Genomic DNA, 22,483 nt, shown 5'->3' on the forward strand with positions numbered 1-22,483 from the left:
TGATTTCCCCTGGTGTGTCCTTGACAATTTTCATCTGTTAAATTGAAAATAATTACCAAACAACTCAAAATATACAATATAAATTTCTGACATTTAAAAAAATATATGTCAGTGATTAATATAGCCACCCGTCTTTTCAATAACATTAATAAGTCTTCCATCCATAGACGAATGTTTTCCCTCACCATAAATCTACAGGGTGGGCCATTTATATGGATACACCTAAATTAAATGGGAATGGTTGGTGATATCAACTTTCTGTTTGTGGCACATTAGTATATGGGAGGGGGAAAAACTTTTCCAGATGGGTGGTGACCATGGTGGCCATTTTGAAGTCGGCCATTTTGGATCCAACTTTATTTTTTTCAATGGGAAGAGGGTCATGTGACACATCAAACTTATTGAGAATTTCATAAGAAAAACAATGGTGTGCTTGGTTTTAATGTAACTTTATTCTTTCATTATTTTTTTACAAGTTTATGACCACTTGTAAAATGTGTTTAAAGTGCTGCCCATTGTGTTGGATTGTCAATGCAACCCTCTTCTCCCTCTCTTGACACACTGATAGCAACACCGCAGAAGAAATGCTAGCACAGGCTTCCAGTGTCTCCCACTCACACACCACCTCCTCATCTCGCCCCCTATCTGTCGGTGTCCCCCAAGGCTCAGTTCTAGGGCCCCTGCTCTTCTCCATCTACACCTTCGGCCTGGGACAACTCATAGAGTCTCATGGCTTTCAGTATCACCTCTATACTGATGACACACAGATCTACCTCTCTGGACCCGATATCAACTCCTTACTAACCAGAATCCCACAATGTGTGTCCGCTATTTCATCCTTCTTCTCTGCTAGATTTCTAAAACTTAATATGGATAAAACTGAATTCATAATTTTTCCCCCACCTCACTCAACCCCCCCATCCGACTTATCAATCAAAGATAATGGCTGCCTACTCTCCACAGTCCCACCTCACTCAATCCCCCCATCCGACTTATCAATCAAAGTTAATGGCTGCCTACTCTCCCCAGTCCCACAAGCTCGCTGCATCAGGGTGACCCTGGATGCTGACTTCTCCTTGAAACCACATATCCAAGCTCTTTCCACTTCCTGCCGACTCCAACTCAAAAATATCTCCCGGATCCGCACATTCCTCAGCAAAGACTCTGCAAAAACTCTAGTCCATGCCTTCATCTCTTGCCTCGACTACTGCAACCTCCTGCTCTGTGGCCTCCCTTCTAACACTCTCACACCCCTTCAATCTATCCTAAACACTGCAGCCCGACTAATCCACCTGTCCCCCTGCTACTCCTCGGCCTCTCCCCTCTGGTCAATCCCTTCACTGGCTACCCATTGCCCAGAGACTCAAGTTCAAGACCCTAACCCTGGCATACAAAGCCATCCACAACCTGTCTCCCTCATACATCTGTGACCTAGTCTCCCAGTACCTACCTACTCGCAACCGCCGATCTTCACAAGATCTACTTCTCTACTCCCCTCTTATCTCCTATTACCACAATCGGTTACAAGATTTCTCCTGTGCATCCCCCTTACCCTGGAACTCTCTACCCCAACATATCAGACTCTCGCCTACCGTGGAAACCTTCAAAAGGAACCTGAAGATCCACATCTTCCGACAAGCCTACAACCTGCAGTAACCACCGCTCCACCATACCTCTGCACGACCAGCTCTACCCTCACCTACTGTTTCCTCGCCCATCCTTTGTAGATTGTAAGCCCGCTAGGGCAGGGTCCCCTTCTCTCTGTACCAGTCTATCATTGTTAGTTTGTTTACTGTAAGTGATATCTGTATTTGGTATGTAACCCTTTCTTATGTACAGCGCCATGGAATCAATGGTGCTATATAAATAATGATAATGCATACAATGGAGCATTGTTTTGCATAAAAATCATGGTTATCTTGAAACATGAAAACTATTTCCTGTACCTTAAAGAATGTGTCTTCTAAAAACTGGCTGTAGGTTTGCAAGTTGATTTTGAGCCCATCTTCAACTTGAAAAGGTCCAACTAGCTCATCCTTAAAGGGGTGGTCCAAAGTCCAACTAAATTTCATTCTAAATCCCTACATATTTAGTGCAATAATCTCAGCTATTTTCTAATAAAATTGTATTTTGTATTCAAAATTCTCTACTGTTCCCGAGCTACACTAAGTGCGATTCTATTTTTTTTTTGCTTGCTGGGATATTCAAGCAAAGCGTCATCAGAGCAGGGGGCAACAGCTGTGGTCACTGTCACAGTCCCTGCCCCCTCCCTGAAATGGAGTGTCTGTTAGAACCTTGCTGTTAGGTTTTTTTTTCCTTTGCTGGTCACATGACCTTGTTGGCCTATTTAATCCTGCTCCGCCCTTCTGGCTTTGCTGGACTTCATTGTATAACTACTTTCTAGCTAGCCTGTGCTCTGTGTCTTGCTCTGTTAGTTTGCTTGGTTTACTGACCTCTATGTTCTATATATTTTGTTTGTTCGTCTGTCTGCTACTATTTCTGTTAGGAGGTGTCCCATATTCCTCCCAGTCCTTAGTACTTGTAGGGATTCCTCCCCCACATCTATAGGTCTCCGTACAGACTAGCTTAGGACTTTAGCAGGTCTGATCGCAGGATCAGGTTCCCTGTTACATCGTAGGGATTCAGCTGAGTTCTATCGTAGGGACAGATCTCCCCTCTTTCCTTAGCTCTGGTAGCAGAACATAACAGTAAGTCCAGCCAGCAAATTCTCTAAGGAAAGATTTTTTTTTTGTTCCATCATGGTGTCGGTTCAGGATTTGGCTAAACACCTGCAGGGACTCTCTCTGGAAGTGGCCGAGCTCCGTCAGCACGTGAGTAACTGTCCTGGAGCATATTTCTTGGAGCCTAAGGTATGTTTGCCGGATTTATTTTTTGGTGAACATCGAGAATTTTTTTCATTTAAAAATGCTTGCTTATTGTATTTTCGTTTGAGACCCAAGTCCTCTGGGGATGAATCCCAGCGCGTAGGGTTCATAATGTCACTTTTGCGCAAAGAGCCTCAGGAGTGGGCCTTTTCTTTGCAACCTAGTGATACATGCTTCAGATCAGTGGATAGTTTTTTTTCTGCTTTAGGACTATTATATGATGATCCTGACCGTGTCGCATCAGCTGAGACTGAGTTGAGACGTCTAAAACAAGGATCAGGTAATGTCGAAAAATATTGTACTCATTTTCGTCGTTGGTCCACTCAAACAGGGTGGAACGATTCTGCTCTGAAAAGTCTATTTCTTGCTGGGCTCAGTGAAAGGGTTAAAGACCTGCTAATTGCTTATCCTACACCTGAGGATTTGCAACAGGCTATGCAATTAGCTATACGGGTGGATAGAAGACTGCGTGCTAGGGTTAATGAGAGCAAATCCTCTGCTATGTCAGTTTCTGGTTATGATAATGTGTGTACTAACAGTGGTGAACCGATGGAGATTGGATCGGTGGCACCTCGCTCTCAAGAAAAAGACCGTCGTTTTTCGAAAGGCTTGTGTTTCTATTGCGGAAAATCTGGTCATTTGATTAAAGGCTGTGAGCTTCGTATGAAGAAAGAAAAAAAAATGGTCAGTCACGCCCGTATTGCGATTAAAGGCTGTGAGCTTCGTATGAAGAAAGAAAAAAAAATGGTCAGTCACGCCCGTATTGCCTGTTTAAATTCCAAGGGTATATTTTTAGCTGCTTCCACGATTGCTCAGGAAAAATTAATGGAATTTCGGGTGTTTGTTGATTGCGGGTCTACACTGAATGTAATTGATGGGGGATTCGTGGAAAAACTCAATTTAAAACCTGAACCTTTATCATCCCCCATTGCTGTGGTTTCTGTGGATGGCTCCCCTTTGAAGAATATTACTCTCAAGGTCAGTGAATTTCCTCTCACTATTAATGGTGTTCACCATGAGAAATTGGATTTGGTAGTGTTGAATAACTTGCCTTCTCCAGTAATATTGGGTTTGCCCTGGTTAAAATTTCACAATCCTGTACTGGATTGGTCTACCAGTGAAATTAAATCCTGGAGCCATAAATGTTATGACAAGTGTTGTAATGGGCGTATTGCAGCTTTGGATAGGGGAGAATTGCCTGTTCCTATTCAGGATTTTTGGAGAGTTTTTTCTGAGAAGGAATCGCAGGTTTTGCCTCCCCATAGAGACTATGATTGTTCTATTGAATTTGTCCCTGGAGCGACTCTTCCTAAAAGTCGTTTATTTAACCTTACTATTCCTGAGAGGAAGGCTTTGGAGGAATACATACAGACAAGTTTGGCCGCCGGTCACATTAGGCCCTCTAAGTCTCCTGTGGCGGTTGGATTTTTTTTTGTAAAAAAAAAGGACGGCGGTTTACGTCCTTGTCTGGATTTTCGTGAGATTAACAAAATTACGGTACGCAATCCTTACCCACTGCCATTGATTCCTGATCTGTTTAACCAGTTATTGGGGGCCAAGTGGTTCTCTAAAATTGACCTTAAGGGGGCATACAATCTGTTGCGCATGAAGGAGGGTGATGAATGGAAGACTGCTTTTAACACTCCTGTGGGTCATTTTGAGAATCTGGTTATGCCTTTTGGTCTTACTAATGCTCCTGCATTTTTTCAGAATCTGATTAATGACATCCTTAGACCTTTGATCGGTAAAAATGTGGTTGTGTATTTGGATGACATTTTGATTTATTCGCCAGATCTGGAGTCTCATTGGCGGAGCGTGCGTGAGGTATTACAGTTATTAATGGACAATTCGCTTTTTGCTAAGCTGGAGAAATGTGAGTTCGCTGTACAGAGAATTAGTTTTTTGGGCTACATTATCTCCAGCAAAGGTTTTGAGATGGATCCGGTTAAGGTTCAGGCTGTGCAGGAATGGCCTAGGCCTATTGGTTTGAAATCGATACAGAGGTTTTTGGGTTTCGCCAATTACTATAGAAAATTCATAAAAAATTTTTCTAGTATTGTCAAACCTCTGACTGATCTCACCAGGAAAGGTGCTGATGCGGTTCAGTGGTCTTCTGAGGCCATTGAAGCTTTTGTGTATCTCAAGGAGAGGTTCACCTCTGCTCCCATCCTTATGCAGCCTGATGTTACTAGGCCGTTTTTGGTTGAGGTTGATGCTTCCTCTGTGGGGGTTGGCGCAGTATTGTCTCAGGATAACGGTGATGGATTACATCCCTGTGCCTTTTTTTCAAAAAAATTTTCGGAGACTGAATTGAATTACGATATTGGTAATCGGGAATTATTGGCTATTAAACTCGCATTTGAACACTGGCGCCACTTCTTGGAAGGTGCGGAATTTCCCGTTCAGGTTCTTACGGATCATAAAAATCTGATATATCTTGACGCTGCCAAGCGCCTGAATGCCCGTCAGGCTAGGTGGGCACTGTTTTTCTCGCGGTTTAATTTCTCCGTTACTTACATCCCTGGTACTAAGAATGTTAAGGCGGATGCCTTGTCTCGCAGGTTTTCTCCCATAGTCGGTGCTGAGAAAGAGGAAAACATTTTACAAGAAGGTGTTGTGATAGCTGCTTTAGACTCCGTTTTGGAAGATGAGATTCTTAAAGCTCAGGAGAATGCCCCATCTAACACTCCTCATGGGAGGTTGTTTGTGCCTGGGACCTTTAGGAGAGATTTGTTTGTTGAGTGTCACGAATCTCGGTTGGCAGGTCATCCCGGAATCTCTGAGACCAAGAGACTGGTGGGTCGCAGTTTTTGGTGGCCTGGATGGCAGAAGGAAGTCATTAAGTGGGTACGCCAATGTACTGTATGTGCTAGATCTAAGTCCTCACATACTCCTGCTGCGGGGTTGCTTTGTCCTTTGGAGGTCCCCAGTGCTCCTTGGACACATTTGGCTATGGACTTTATAACTGACCTTCCCCCCTCTGAGGGTTTTACTGTCATCTGGGTGGTCGTGGACCGTTTTAGCAAGATGTGTCACTTGGTTCCCTTCATCAAACTGCCCTGCGCTAAAACTCTCGCTAAGGCCTTTGTCAAGGAAATTGTCAGACTTCATGGCGTTCCTACTGACATTGTTTCTGATAGGGGTCCTCAGTTCGTGGCTCGTTTTTGGCGTGCCTTTTGTGACAGGTTGGGAATTCATTTGTCGTTTTCGTCCGGATATCATCCTGAATCTAATGGCCCGACAGAAAGGAAAAACCAGGATGTTGAGCAGTTCTTGCGTTGTTTTGTGGCAGACAATCAAGAGGGGTGGTCTGAGTTTCTGCCACTTGCCGAATTTGCTCTGAACAATCATACATCTTCTTCTGCTGGTTGTTCGCCTTTTTTTTGTTGTTCTGGGAGACATCCGTCGTTTGGGTCGTTCTCCAAGTTGGGATCTGCCGTGCCTGAGGAGGAGAATTTTTCCGGTGATTTGGAAAGAGTTTGGACGGATGTGCGTGGTAATCTTCAGGAGGCCAACAGAAAATCTAAAGACTACTTTGATAGGAAACGACAGGAGGTTTTGTTCGCTGTTGGTGACATGGTTTGGTTGTCCTCTAGGAATCTGCGGTTGAGGATTCCTTCTAAGAAATTGGGTCCCAAGTTTGTAGGGCCCTTTAAGGTGCTTCAGGTTGTCAACCAATCTGCTGTTAGGTTGGAGGTTCCTACCTCCTGGAGAATTAATCCGGTCTTTCATGTCTCTCTGTTAAAAAAAGCTGTTGTGTCGGATGGTGACGCCTCTGCCTCTGTTCCTCCGGTGGTGGAGGACGGGGAATATGAAATTTCTCGCATCCTTGACTCTAGACGGTATAGAGGTAGTTTGCAGTATCTTGTGGCCTGGAAAGGTTTCGGACCCGAGGATAACTCTTGGGTGAGGTCAGATAATGTTTCCGCGTCCAGACTTATCAGAGCGTTTCACAGGAGATTTCCTGATAAGCCTGGTCCTAGGGGATCCGGAGGATCCTCTTAGAAGGGGGGGTACTGTTAGAACCTTGCTGTTAGGTTTTTTTTTCCTTTGCTGGTCACATGACCTTGTTGGCCTATTTAATCCTGCTCCGCCCTTCTGGCTTTGCTGGACTTCATTGTATAACTACTTTCTAGCTAGCCTGTGCTCTGTGTCTTGCTCTGTTAGTTTGCTTGGTTTACTGACCTCTATGTTCTATATATTTTGTTTGTTCGTCTGTCTGCTACTATTTCTGTTAGGAGGTGTCCCATATTCCTCCCAGTCCTTAGTACTTGTAGGGATTCCTCCCCCACATCTATAGGTCTTCGTACAGACTAGCTTAGGACTTTAGCAGGTCTGATCGCAGGATCAGGTTCCCTGTTACATCGTAGGGATTCAGCTGAGTTCTATCGTAGGGACAGATCTCCCCTCTTTCCTTAGCTCTGGTAGCAGAACATAACAGTGTCATCAGTGACGCATTTTTCAGGGGTTGTGCTCATCCCTGCTGTATCCCTACCTGTGAATTGTGCACAGTGACAGCGCCCGCTCTGTTGCCGGCCCAGATTAGAAATAATCAGCCAGCAACAGGGGTGTAAGAATATCCGACATGCAGGAGTGCCTCCACAGCTTTTGACGTCACTGGTCTTCTGTATGCTGGGTATTATGACACCGCTCTGATGGCGCTTCTTTCAGGGAAGGGGCAAAGGCTGTGGCAGTGATTGCAGTCTCTGAACCCTGCTCTGATGATGCTTCATTTGAGAATCCCAGCTTGCACAAGCATTATCACACAGGAAATAGGAAAAAAATAGAATGTCAGCTAGATAGTGTAGTTAGGGAACATTAGGGAATTTTAATACGAGTATATTAGAAAATAGCTTAGGCTGTGGCACTAAATAGATAGGGATTTAAGTTGAAATTTAATTTGACTTCGGACCACCCCTTTAATAATACCAGCCCACAGCAGTACCCCACCTCCACCTTGCTGGCATCTAAGTCGAAGTGGAGGTCTGCGCCCATTACTGATCCATCCATCTGGTCCGACAAAAGTGACTCATCTCATCAGTCCATAAAACCTTTGAAAAATCTGTCTTCAGATATTTCTTGGTCCAGTCTTGACGTTTCAGCTTCTGAGTCTTGTTCAGTGGTGGTCGGGTTCAGCCTTCCTTACCTTGGCCATGTCTCTGAGCTCTGAACGCCTTGTACTTCTTGGCGCTCCAGGGAGGTTGAAGTTCTGGAATATGATGGAATTGGAGGATAATGGGTCTCTGGTCGCTTAACGTTTGATTCTTCTCAAGTCTTTGGCAGTTAATGTTAGTTTCTTTTTCTCAAAAGAGACCCTGCTAACTATTTGCAACAAAACCTTTGATGGTTCTGTGATCACAGCCCGATAGGTTAGCAATTTCAAGAGTGCTGCATCCCTCTGTAAGAAGTTACAATTTTTGACTTTTCAGAGTCAGATACATCCTTTTTTTGGTCCATTTTGCCTGAGGAAAACAAGCTGCCTAATAATTCTGCACACCTTGATAGGGTGGTGATATTCTTAGGCCACCGCCTCCCTAATGACACAAATGCATTGCTTCAAACCAATAAGTTTATACAGCTTGGAGTCAGAAAATCTGCATAAAATGATGATATGATTACAATACTTTTGCACACAGTGTACTAGAAAGGAAAAAAATGAAATAATAAAACTGGAAAATGCCACTTAGCAATAATCCTGAGAGGTACTGCTGGGGTGGCGAGTCCCAGTGCTGTTACCATGCCCTCTGTAGCTCAAATAATATCCTGCAGCACATGTGAATTTGGCCCTAACTGCCTGGGAGAGCTGTTAACCATGGAGGAGTGGGTCGGCTAACAGAGAGCTCCCTGTGACTAGTCAGCGCTGCAGCACCGCCCAGATGACTACTGCTGAGCACCAAACGAAGATTTCAGAACTTTACGTTCTCCCTTCTTAGTAAATCACCAATTTCAACAAGGGCATGTTTAGCATCTTGTAAGCGGTTTAATAGCCACAACTTTGCAGACAGGTTTCCTTTAAATATATTGTCCAGCAATGACTGCCTTTCAAATTTTAATATCATTTAAATTACAATGATGCCTCAGCCATCCTTATTACCAGGGAAATATGCCAATATTCCATTATTACTGAGATTAAGGTCTGACTCAGCGGAAATATGAGCATTTACATCCTCTGGCTCCTCTGTCAAATTATAATTTCAATACATGATGTGCTGAAAAATGTATGAGACTAAGAACCTTAAGGGTCTGTTCACAATGTCAAATTTTGATACAGTTTATTAGCCCAAACCAGGAGAAAAAAAAAGGAAAATCAAAATGACATATAAGACTGCATTCACACTTTTATGATGCCTGTCATTATTTCTGATGGCAAAAACCCTGGCAGCACCCTAGAAGACTATTTTTCAGAAGTCAATTGGACCCACAAAGATCCATTTGTAAGCTGAACAGACAGCAATCATGGCTGATCAATCATGATCAAGAATCACACAGAAATGATTGATTGAAAGCAGAAGGTGATACAGAAGGGACAACAGTTTTCTAGCAATTCCTATCTGTCTACTCTGGATATGTATTTGTGACTGAAACAGAAACAGTTTGTGCTGAAAATAAATGATGTAAATACTTTTATGCCCAAAAATGACAACAGTATTCTCGTAATGATACCTTTATTGGCTAACCAGAAAAAATATATATATACAAGCATTCAGAGCACAGAGGCTCCTTCATCAGGCAATATCACAAAGGTGCTGTATTTTGTAATCTTGCCTGAAGAAGGAGCCTCTGTGATCTGAAAGCTTGCATATATATATTTTTTATGGTTAGCCAATGAAGGTATCACTCCGAGAATACTTTTGTCATTTTTGGGCATAAAAGTATTTACATTGATTTTTCTGGCTAACACGGTACCACAATATAACTTTGTATTGTACATCGTGCTGAAAATAAAAAATATAGCTGGAAAAACAAGATGTTTTGCAGAAAAACACTCGTTTCAGCTTTCTCAACCTGTTGCTGGAGTCTTATGTTGTCGTATGTTTTGAAGTTATTTTTATTTGTTCTTGAACCATAAATCTTCAAACTAGGAGTTTTAATGATGCATATGAAATTGGATATTGGGGGAATTACCAAAGGAAATATCGATCCAGGTTACAAGTATTCACCCTTAAACACCATTTTACACTTTGCATAATCTTTTTTGCAAATACTGTATTTAGCATTACTAACCTTCTACTAATCCTATTATTACAAAAGGGCAAACACACAAATCCTAAAGTGGAGTTTCAAGTGTCTTGTTGGTCACTATGGATTCAGAAAAATATCCCCCGTTTGCCACTTTCTACATAATTTACATAGCAAGGTGTTTTCTACACAGCATGGTTTATAGGTCAGTGTTAGCATTTGTAAAAATGTAATTACTGTATTGTGATTATTACTTACAAATGTTCAGAATTAACATGATAAAATTTTAACCTGCAGCTTCCACTAGAGGGAGCTCACTGCAAAGAGATTTATACAGCTCCCATTGAGCTCAATAAGAAATGATTATGCAGGGAGCTGCCACTAAGGACAGCGGAGAAATGTATTCAACCTGTATAATATCCCCTAGCTCCACTTTTTTAGCCTTTTATGCTGAAGTCCTCCAATATTCCTTGCCTACTCAGTCTCTTTTAAAATCTGGTTTTGGTGAATTGCATTCTGGTAATTGTAGTTTTTACAGTAGGTATTGCACAGTAATGTGATGTAGTGAAAAACAACAACCATCTGCAGCTGAAGCTTTGGATTATAAGGAGACTGTCTCAGAACCAGTACAACTATAGGCATGTAATATATTTACAGCTACTAAACTTCCTATGTGAAATAATATATTTTAAAAACTATAAAAGATTGCATTCAAAGAAGACTATTATTAACCCCTTCACCACCTTGCAGTTTTCCATTTTTGCACCTTCGTTTTTTGCTTCCCTTCTTCCCAGAGGAAGAACTTTTTTATTTTTCCATCAATATGGCCGTGTGAGGCTTGTTGTTTGCGGGACGAGTTGTACTTTTGAACGACACCATTGATTTTACCATATAGCATACTGGAAAACGGGAAAGAAATTCAAGTACGGTGAAATTGCAAGAAAAGTGCAATTTCACTAATTTTTTATTTTTTTTTATTTACCACGTTCACTAAATGCTAAAACTGACCTGCCATTATGATTCTCCAGGTCATTATGAGTTTGCAGATACCAAATATGTATAAGTTAATTTTTATTTAAGTCGTGAAAAAAAAAAAATCCGAAATTTGTAAGAAAAAAAAAAAAATTGCTTTTCTCGCCATTTTCCGAGCCCCTGTAGCGTTTCCATTTTTCAGGATCTGGGTCTGGGTAAGGACTCATTTTTTGCGCCCTGAGCTGACGTTTTTATTGCTACTATTTTGGGGTAGACACAATGTTTTGATTGTCTGTTATTGCATTTTATTGCAATGTTGCAGTGGCCAAAAAAATGTAATTCTGGCGTTTTGATTCTTTTCTCGTTACGCATTTATCAATTGGATTAATTTTGTTTATATTTTGATAGATCGGACATTTCTAAACACAGCGACACTAAATATGTCTAATTTTTATTTTTGTAAATTGCTTTGTTTTGAATGGGGCAATTGGGGGTGATTTGAACTTGTTTTTTTCTTTATTTTTTCAATATTATTAAAAACGTATTTATTTTTTTTAAACTTTTTACTTTCTTCAATAGTCCCATTAGGAGACTTTAAGCTGCAATCATCTGATCGCCTGTGCTACACATAGCAGGGCTTCAGGACTTCACGTGAAAGGCGCCGATGTGCGTGTCTTTTGACGCTTCTGATCGGCGCTTGTTAAATGCCGCTGTCAGAGATTGTCAGCAGCATTTAACTTATTAACAGCCACCCGAGCTGTTAGAGGGTGTCGAGATCCACCCGCAGCTGTTAGAGGCACATGACAGCTGTCATGTGCTGGGAAAAATGCAGGCTCAGCACCGGAGTCCACATCAAAGGAAGGGACACGACCTTGGACGTACCTATACGTACATCCAAGGTCTTGAAGGGGTTAAAGAGGTTTAAAATTCTTACATTATTATATATATATACACATACAGTACAGACCAAAAGTTTGGACACACCTCATTTAAAGATTTTTCTGTATTTTCATGACTATGAAAATTGTACTTTCACACTGAAGGCATCAAAACTATGAATTAACACATGTGGAATTATATACGTAACAAAAAAGTGTGAAACAACTGAAAATATGTCTTATATTCTAGATTCTTCAAAGTAGCCACCTTTTGCTTTGATGACTGCTTTGCACACTCTTGGCATTCTCTTGATGAGCTTCAAGAGGTAGTCACCGGAAATGGTCTTCACTTCACAGGTGTGCCCTGTCAGGTTTAATAAGTGGGATTTCTTGCCTTATAAATGGGGTTGGGACCATCAGTTGTGTTGTGCAGAAGTCTGGTGGATACACAGCTGATAGTCCTACTGAATAGACTGTTAGAATTTGTATTATGGCAAGAAGAAAACAGCTAAGTAAAGAAAAACGAGTGGCCATCATTACTTTAAGAAATGAAGGTCAGTCAGTCTGAAAAATTGGGCAAACTTTGAAAGTGTCCCCAAGTGCAGTTGCAAAAACAATCAAGCGCTACAAAGAAGCTGGCTCACATGAGGACCGCCTCAGGAAAGGAAGACCAAGAGTCACCTCTGCTTCTGAGGATAAGTTTATCCGAGTCACCAGCCTCAGAAATCGCAGGTTAACAGCAGCTCAGATTAGAGACCAGGTCAATGCCACACAGAGTTCTAGCAGCAGACATATCTCTTCAACAACTGTTAAGAGGAGACTTTGAGCAGCAGGCCTTCATGGTAAAATAGCTGCTAGGAAACCACTGCTAAGGACAGGCAACAAGCAGAAGAGACTTGTTTGGGCTAAAGAACACAAGGAATGGACATTACACCAGTGGAAATCTGTGCTTTGGTCTGATGAGTCCAAATTTGAGATCTTTGGTTCCAACCACCGTGTCTTTGTGCGACGCAGAAAAGGTGAACGGATGGACTCTACATGCCTGGTTCCCACCGTGAAGCATGGAGGAAGAGGTGTGATGGTGTGGGGATGCTTTGCTGGTGACACTGTTGGGGATTTATTCAAAATTGAAGGCATACTGAACCAGCATGGCTACCACAGCATCTTGCAGCGGCATGCTATTCTATCCGGTTTGCGTTTAGTTGGACCATTATTTATTTTTCAACAGGACAATGACCCAAAATACACCTCCAGGCTGTGTAAGGGCTATTTGACCAAGAAGGAGAGTGATGGGGTGCTACTCCAGATGACCTGGCCTCCACAGTCTCCAGACCTGAACCCAATCGAGATGGTTTGGGGTGAGCTTGACCGCAGAGTGAAGGCAAAAGGGCCAACAAGTGCTAAGCATCTCTGGGAACTCCTTCAAGATTGTTGGAAGACAATTTCCGGTGACTACCTCTTGAAGCTCATCAAGAGAATGCCAAGAGTGTGCAAAGCAGTCATCAAAGCAAAAGGTGGCTACTTTGAAGAACCTAGAATATAAGACATATTTTCAGTTGTTTCACACTTTTTTGTTACGTATATAATTCCACATGTGTTAATTCATAGTTTTGATGCCTTCAGTGTGAATGTACAATTTTCATAGTGAAGAAAATACAGAAAAATCTTTAAATGAGAAGGTGTTTCCAAACTTTTGGTCTGTACTGTATATATATATATATATATATATATATACATACACACACTTTTTTATAATATATTGTACATATGTATGTTATTAATATTAAAAGGGGTTCAGTAAAGGGGTTTAATAGAGATATATGTATATACATACATACACACACACACACACACACACACACACACACACACACACACAGGTGCATCTCACTAAATTAGAATATAATCAAAAAGTTAATTTATTTCAGTTCTTCAATGCAAAAAGGTGAAACTCATATATTATATTGAGTCATTACAAACAGAGTGATCTATTTCAAGTGTTTATTTCAGTTAATGTTGATGATTATGACTTATAGCCAATCATAAACCCTATTAAATGGGATCTCCAGTGAGAGCAAGTTATTACCTATCCACAGAACAGGTGACAATATGTTGATCACTGGGGGTCTGACTACTGGGACCCCCAGCAACCATTAATCAGAATGGAGGACTTTTATCCCTGTTGGAACGGAGCATGTATGACCCGCACTCTATCCATTCCTCATCGGGCTCCCAAGCACTGATCAAGGCTTTTGGCAGCTCTATAAAGAAGCAATGGAGCAGTGATCGGGCATCTAACCTGCAGTTCCTATGTGGACTGGGGAAAAAAAGTTTCCCCGTTAGTGATGAAAATGACCCATTCCGATGATCATTGTAGGTCCCAGTGGTCGTACACCTAGCGATCAGCAAGTTTTATCTACCTGACAGGTGATATCTAGTGATGAGCAAGCACTAAAATGCTTATGTACTCGTTGCTCAGGTCGAGCAAATTGGAATACTTGGGTGCTCGACCCGAGCAACGAGCCCAATGTAAGTCTATAGGAAACTCGAGCATTTTTCCGGCGGCTCCCCCGGGCGGTCTGCAGAGGGCCTAAAAATTGCCCAAATCAATGGGAACAGTGCTCAAATGACATGGGAGCAGCATGGGGAAGACCCCTGGAAGCATCTCTGACTCCCAGATCACTGCTGTCAACAACGTTGTCAGAGTATTACGCCACTTTTACAGACTCACAATAAAACATACAAAAACGAAACCAAAATGGATTTTCCTGGGAAATATGTTAAGGAACATCCTTTCCAGGGTAATGACTTGTATGTAAGGCAAAATAAATAACCAAAAACATAAATACTCCTCCACACCTTGGGCTATGTTCACACGTAGCGTTTTTGATGCGTTTTTGCACTTTTGCATTGCTTTCAACCAAGACAAATACATTCACCAGGAAATGTCATTTTAACATTTTACAACCTTATCTAGCCATGTGGTGTGTGACACATCATCAGACACATGCATAAAGTGCTGAAAAGACATGGGAACAGCATCTGGAAGACCTCTGGAAGCATCTCTGACTCCCAGGTCACTGCCTAAAAGTGTGCCCATCATAAGTGATCCTTGGCGCATGCGAAGATGCCTCCCGCCATGCACCTGTCATTGCAGACTTGCAACAATCACCGTCCACGTCCTTGTCCCAGTGCAGCATTCAGTTGTCCCTACCCCATTCCTTGGAATGCAAGAGCAAGTATGCAGCCAGCCAGCCACCCACCCACAGGCTGCAATACTATACTGCCAAATTTTTGACAGCTGCTTGCACTTGAAATGTGGCCTTTTAGGCTCGTGGAGGCGGAAGCTTTTCATAACCTCATGCCGGCGGCGGCCGGGTGTCCATACTCGGTCCCCAGCCGCCACTGTTTCTCCCGGTGTCATAACAGCCTTCCACAAGCACGGGTCCCACATCATTACCCATGCCCTCCCCAGTGCACTTACTGGGAAGGACCACCTAACCACAAACACGTGGACAGGTGAATGTGGCCAGGGACGGTACGGAGCCAGTCCACAGCTTTTTTTGCTGAGTTGTATTTCACCACAGCCATATTCTTTAGCTCGGTGAAAGGACTGGCATAGAGGGAAACCGTATCTACTCTGGGTGTCATTTCTCCCAGGAAGTCCTCTAAAGCAGCTTTTGCAGAAGCAATGGCAGCTCGTCCAACATCAACTCGCACTTCTCGGTGGTGCTTTGACACACAAACATCTTTCTTTGCGCATTTAATTTCATGACTACAGAGTTGGGCAATGGCCTGATCTGAAATCTGGTTTAAGAAATAAGATGCATAAGCACGTCCGATCCACATTAAAAAAACAGCCTTAGAGTGTCCGGGAACCTTCCCCCACACTTTTCTTAGCCATGGCTGCTTCTCGGCAGGGTTGAACGGACCCACCAGAAAACCGGAGACTCCTCCGGTGGGCCCTGGCTTCTCCTTCAGGAGAGTTCATAGTGCCGAGGTGAGGCCATGATGATGATAGATGCCACCATCTGTTTAGTTTTCTGTTACTTGGAATGCAAGCACAAGTATGCAGCCAGCCACCCACCCACCCACAGGCTGCAATACTAAACTGCCAGATTTCTGGGGAGCTGCTTGCACTTGAAATGGGGCCTTTTAGGCTCGTGGAGGCGGAAGCTTTTCACAGCCTCATGCCGGCGGCGGACGGGTGTCAATACTCGGTCCCCAACCGCCACTATTTCTCCCGGTATCGTCTCCGCCTTCCATAAGCACGGGTCCCACAACATTACCCGTGCCCTCCCCAGTGAACTTACTGGGAAGGACCGCCTACCCACAAACACGTGGTCAAGTGAATTTGGCCAGGGACGGTATGGAGCCAGTCCACAGCTTTTTTTGCTGAGTTGTATTTCACCACAGCCATATTCTTTAGCTTGGTGAAAGGACTTGGGAAACCATATCTACTCCAGCTGTCATTTCTCCCAGGAAGTCCTCTAAAGTTGCTTTCACTTGAAATGTGGCCTTTTAGGCTCGTGGAGGCAGAAGCTTTTCACAACGTCATGCCTCATGTCCATACTCGATCCCCAGCCACCACTATTTCTCCCGGTGTTGTCTCTGCCTTCTACAAGCGCGGGTCCCTGAACATTACTGCTGGTACTTTTCTGTGGGAATCTGCTTGCCTCCTACCAGCCTGGAATATTTCCAGTAAACTATGGTACGACGCCATAGTATTAGCACTGGCCCCAGTACCAGGAGCGAAGCCTTCCCCCATTTCCTTCTCAGGAATTTTATTTGGTAGACTGAGTGGCTGCCCAAATATATTAGTTTCTGACAAAGGAGCTGAAGATAGAGTGGCAGTAGGTGCAAGTTTCTCCTGCCTGTTAGATATCAGAGGGTGAACGGCAGCACATTGGATCAGTGGTTAGCACTGAAGCCTTGCAGCGCTGGGATCCTGGGTTCAAATCCCAGCAAGGACAACATCTGCAAGGATTTTGTATGTTCTCGCCATTTTTGCGTGGGTTTCCACCTCAGTAAAAAAGCAGCCATAGAGTGTCCGGGAACCTTCCCACACACTTTTCTTAGCCAGGACTGCTTCTCGGCAGGGTTGGACGGTCCCACCAGAGAATCCTCTGGTGTGCCATTGCTTCTACATCAGGAGAGTTCATGATAGCTCTAACTTTGCAGCTGCTATGGGGCTCTTGAGCGGGGGAGAAAGGTGAGCCCTCAGAATCAAATCCTCTGGTGGGCACAATGTTTTTCAATCTGAAATAGCTTCTCAGCGGGAGTTGTATTTCACCACAGCCATATTCTTTAGCTCGGTGAAAGGACTGGCATAGAGGGAAACCGTATCTACTCCGGCTGTCATTTCTCCGTCACCAGGTTCCGCCCATTGTCACACACGACCATGCCTGGCTGTATGTTCAGCGGTGAGAGCCACAGATCAAGCTGCTGTGTTACAGCTTTCAACAAGTCTGCAGCACTGGGCGGTTTGCCACCTAAGCATTAAGCATGTTATCTTCAGCACAGCCTGTTGCCGCTTGGCCAAGGCAGTGCTGCAGTGCTTTCAGCTTGTGACTGATGTGGTCATTTCGGAGATGGAGGAGGAGGTGCAGGAGCTGAACAATGTGATTACATTGAGGTTACATTGGCGATGCTGTTTTTTATACTAAAGAAAGATCCTATTTTTTTTTTTACGTTATTTTTTAAGGCAAATGCATTCACCGGGAAATGTCATTTTAACATTTTACAACCTTATCTGGCAATGTGGTGTGTGACACATCCTGTTTCATTGATGATGGAGGGACTCTGAAAGACACAGAGTAGGGCCACAGTAATGACAAATTCCCATTAGGAAGGAGAGAGTCTGCTATACAGTTATAGGGTATGCAGTGAGTCCAACGGCTGACCAAATTTAGGAAAAACACCACTAACAATTTAAAGAGACATAGAGCAGGGCCACAGTAACGACAAATTCCCATTAGAAAGGAGAGAGTCTCCCATAGTGTTGGCCTATGCAGTGAATGCAAGGGCTGCCAAAAGTTTGGAGGTACTTCAATGCCCCTTGGAAGAGACGTGGAGGAGGGCCTCATAAAAAAATGTTCCCATTAGAAAGGAGCAGGCCTCCTATACTTGTAATGCCTATGCACTAAGTGTATGGGCCGACAAACATTTACCCCTGGGGGGTACACATTAACATTTTTTTACGGGCATCATAAACACCCTTTAAAAAAATTATGTGGGTGTTGCATCACAGACCACGGTCACCCTGGTGATATGGTGGTGGAGGATGAGGAGAAGGAGGAGGATAAGAGCAAATTGCCAAAATCAGGAAGCGTATACCCATGTGTGGGTGTGAAAAGGTGCATGAGAATACACCTCCCAAGAAAAGACACTGGATTTGAATTTATGTTAAGCTGCTATCATTCGGTGGTTTTGAGAAGTCTGGCCCAATCCAGCCCTTGTTCATTTTTATAAAAGTCAACCTGTCAGCATTTTCAGTTGACAGGCGGATGCGCTTATCAGTTATAATTCCACCAGCGGCACTAAAAACCCGCTGTGATAAAACGCTGGCGGCAGGGCAGGCCAGGACCTCCAAGGCATAGAGAGACAGTTCATTCCACGTATCCAGCTTGGATACCCAATAATTATAAGGCACAGCGGAATCACGGAGGACGTTGGTACGGTCGGCAAGGTACTCCCTCAGCATCTTCCCAAACTTTGCACTCCTTGTGAGAGTACCCCGCGCCTCAGGGCCTGTGCGATGGGAGGGTCTGAGAAAACTCTCCCAGAACTTTGACAGTATTCCTCTGCCTCTGCTGGATTGGAGTTGTGTCTCTCTCGCCTGTACTCCTTGGTTGTCCAACGAAGTGTGCCCTCTGCCGCCAGCGTTTTCAGATGGGAATTTTTTTAATAGTTCCGCAACAAGGGCTTTCTGGTACAGCCCCATTTTTGTAGACCTGTCCGCCTCAGGAATAAGAGATATAAAGTGTGTCACCAACCAGTAATGACTGTCACCCAAAATTTTGAGAATGCGAGGGTCGTGGGAAAGGCAGCGTAACAAACTCAGCCATGTTTCCAGACTACTAACAGGCAAGACTTCCATGTCCTCACCAAGAGGATGACTGACCATGCTCTCCTCCTCCTCCTCTCTGTCCTCTGGCCATCCATGCTGAACAGACGGCATGACAGCTGTGCAGGTAGTACCATCTATAGTGCATGAAACTAGCTCCTGTCCTTCCTCCTCCTCCTCTTCCTAATTGTCACCCAATCCACGTTGGGATGAGATGAGGCTTGGCTGTGTGTATGGTTCCTTGCTCCATCTCATCGTACTCCGCCTGCAATGCATCCTCTTTGATTGTGAGCAGAGAGCGGTTTCAGAAGACAGAGAAGCGGGATGGTAATGCTAATTATGGCGTCATCGCCGCTCACCATCTTGGTGGAGTCCTCAAAGTTTTGGAGGATGGTACATATATCTGACATCCATGTCCACTCCTGAGGTCTTATGTGTGGAGTCTGAACTGAATACCGATGGCCTTGTTGATGCTGGTACTAAACAACTGCCCTCTTCTGCTCACAAATCCTTCCCAACATCTGCAGTGTAGAGTTACAACGCGTGGGGACATCACACACCAGTCTGTGAGCCGGAAACTGCAAAAGCTGCTGAAACACGGCAAGGGCAGCGGAAGATGTAGGTGACTTTCTAAAATGGGCACACAGGCGGCGTACTTTAACAAGCAGATCCAGCAGCTCCGGGTAGGATTTGAGAAACCGCTGAACCACGAGGTTAAGCACATGGGCCAGGCATGGTATGTGTGTGAGCTCGCCTCGCCTCAGAGCCGCCACCAGGTTCCAGCCATTGTCACACACAACCATGCCTGGCTGTAGCTGTCCACAACTCTTCATCATTGTGCTGTTTGTCACCTAAGCATATTAGCTTCAGCACAGCCTGTTGCCGCTTGGCCGAGGCAGTGCTGCAGTGCTTCCAGCTTGTGACTGATGTGGTCATTTCGGAGATGGAGGCTGAAGAGGAAGAGGAGGCTGAGGAGGATGAGGTGCAGGAGCTGTAGACCGTGGGGGCAACCCTGATTGACCTAGGGCCCGCAATCCTTGGCGTCGGGAGGACGTGTTTGGTCAAAAGGTCCAAATGGGTCCCAGCTTCCAGTATGTTAACCCAGTGTGCCGTCAGCAAGATGTACCATCCCTGCCCGCAAGCACTTGTCCACGTGTCCGTGGTTAGGTGGACTTTCCCGGTAACTGCGCTGTTGAGGGCACGGCTAATGTTTTGGGACACGTGCTTGTGTAATGCGGGGACGGCACACCGAGAGAAATAGTGGTGGCTGGGGACTGAGTACCGAGGGACCGCGGCCGCCATCAGGTTGCAGAATGCTTCTGTCTCCACGAGCCTAAAAGGCAACATTTAGAGCGCAAGCAGTCGTGAAATGTGAGAGTTTAGTAGTGTGGCCTGTGGGGCGTTGGCTGCATATTTGCGCTTGCGTTCCAAGGACTGGGGTATGGACAACTGAACGCTGCGCTGGGACAAGGACATGGATGTGCTTCCTGATGCTGCTACTTGAGAGTGCGCAACGACAGGTGCAGGGCAGGAGGCATCTTCGCATGCACCATGGACAGGGGATTGGCTTGCATGCACAACAGCAGAAGAAGCAATGGTGCCACCTGCAGACACTGTTCCTGGATGCTGGGGCTCGGCCCACAAAGTCGGGTGCTTTGCTGCCATGTGCCTGATCATGCTGGTGGTGGTCAGGCTGGTCGTTTTGCCACCCCTGCTGATGCTGGCCTGGCAGGTGGTGCAAATGGCCTTTTTTGTGTTATCGGCAGTCTTTAAAAAACAACCAGACTCGGGAAGACCTAACAGTTGTACTGGCAACTTCCTTCGTGTTGGTGTTACGGGGAACGGTTGCCTGCCTTCTTTCTGCGGCCACCACACTGCTTCTTCCTGCCTGTTGGGGTGCTCTGCCTCCCTCCCCCTGTGTGCTGCTGTCCTCGCTCTGCATGTCCTCCTGCCAGGTTGGGTCAGTTACTATATCATCCACCACCTCGTCTTCCACTTCCGCACCCTGGTCCTCCTCCTGACTTTCTGGCAATTGTGTCTCATAATCGTCCACCTCTTGTGACACTCTCCCACCGTCGCCTTCGTGTGACCGTGGCTGCTCAAATATTTGGGCATCGTTGTGGGATCAGTTGTCTCTGGGCACTCGGCATGGTGGGCGGAAGGAGGATCAGGGTGAGGAATAAGCGGTCCAGACTCACGGCTACTGAGACTTGACCGTGTGGAAGACAGGGTGGTGGTGGTGGCTAAGTGACTGGAAGCATTATCCGCTATCCAACCAACAACCTTTTGACACTGCTCTGGGTTCGATAGTGGTGTGCTGCGGTCCCCTAGAAATTGGGACCGGAAGGTCAGCGAAAAGATGTGGGTGTGGCACAATTTCAGCTTGCCCACGGCCTTGTCCTCGGTCTCTGCATGCACCATTGCCATCACGTCCAGTTCCCCGTCCCTTGCCACGTGCCTTGCCCATTTTAAATGGAGGACAGTATCTTCCACGCTCACTACAAATGACAGACTTTGGAGCGAACTTATATGTGATTCGTGTGACGGAGAAAATGCAGTTTTAAATACCTGGCCTGTAGGTAAGTAGTTTGACCAGCAAACTGGTGTGAATTGCTTCACTGACACACTGAAAGAAATTTTTAATGGAGGCCAGAAATGGCAGTATTTTCTAACAACGTATATGTGATCCGTGTGACGGAGTAAACACAGTTTTAGATAGTTGGATTTCTGCTGTATTCTGCAGTGCCAACAAGCAAATGGCGCAGAAAAACGGTGTTCTCTGGATTGCTTTTTAAGCAAATAATGAGGATTAAGATAGAAAAAAGGATTCCTGGCCCCTGAGACCTGGGCCTTTGTCTAGAAATATCTAACAGCAGCAGAAGGCAGAATTGGAATGGAGCCTCTTGTGCTATATGCACTGCAGTCTGCTATATACACTGCTTGCCTATATACCCTGCCTGCCTGATATCTCTGCAGATGGATTAGTTAGTCCTCAAAAGGACTGTTTGTTAAGATGGATATGTGTAATGTACGGTTTTTCTCCCTACACTACCTAATGCACCAGCAAATCTCTCCCTTACGCGGCCAGCCAATCACTGTAATGCCACAACCACCATGGCTGTGGCATTACAATGAGTGACAGGCAATCCCTGCTTGTTGATTGGCGCTCTAAAGAGCTCCAAACATGCAGGGAGGGGACCCGAGCTCCCACCAAGCAACCCCGGAAATACTCGGTGAGCGCCGAGCATCTTGAGCAGTGAGATGCTCAGGCGAGCACCGAGCAGTAGCGAGCATGCTCTCTCATCACTAGTGATATGTTGTTTTCCATAGACAACTCATTGCAGGGTGGAATTCATCTAACACTTTACACCAGAAAATTGGCTTATAAAAGTAGCAAATTTTTGGCACAACAGTTACGTCAGCTGCAGCGCTTTTCTGAAAATTAGGTGGAATTTAGAGGAAAAGTCATGACCATGTCAGATTGACTATAATTTATTATTACT

At 44.6% G+C, this 22,483-nt stretch overlaps 1 protein-coding gene across 1 annotated transcript in view; it reads right to left on the reverse strand.

Annotated features, from left to right (window-relative positions):
• LOC141265501 (MARVEL domain-containing protein 3-like) overlaps window positions 1-22,483 on the reverse strand; it is an 81,339-nt gene that overhangs the window by 10,131 nt on the left and 48,725 nt on the right. The window lies entirely within an intron of this gene.

The sequence above is a fragment of the Phyllobates terribilis genome, unplaced genomic scaffold, assembly GCF_046119375.1.
Source record: "Phyllobates terribilis strain yellow unplaced genomic scaffold, ASM4611937v1 Scaffold_4__5_contigs__length_816908805, whole genome shotgun sequence".
NCBI lineage: Eukaryota > Metazoa > Chordata > Amphibia > Anura > Dendrobatidae > Phyllobates > Phyllobates terribilis.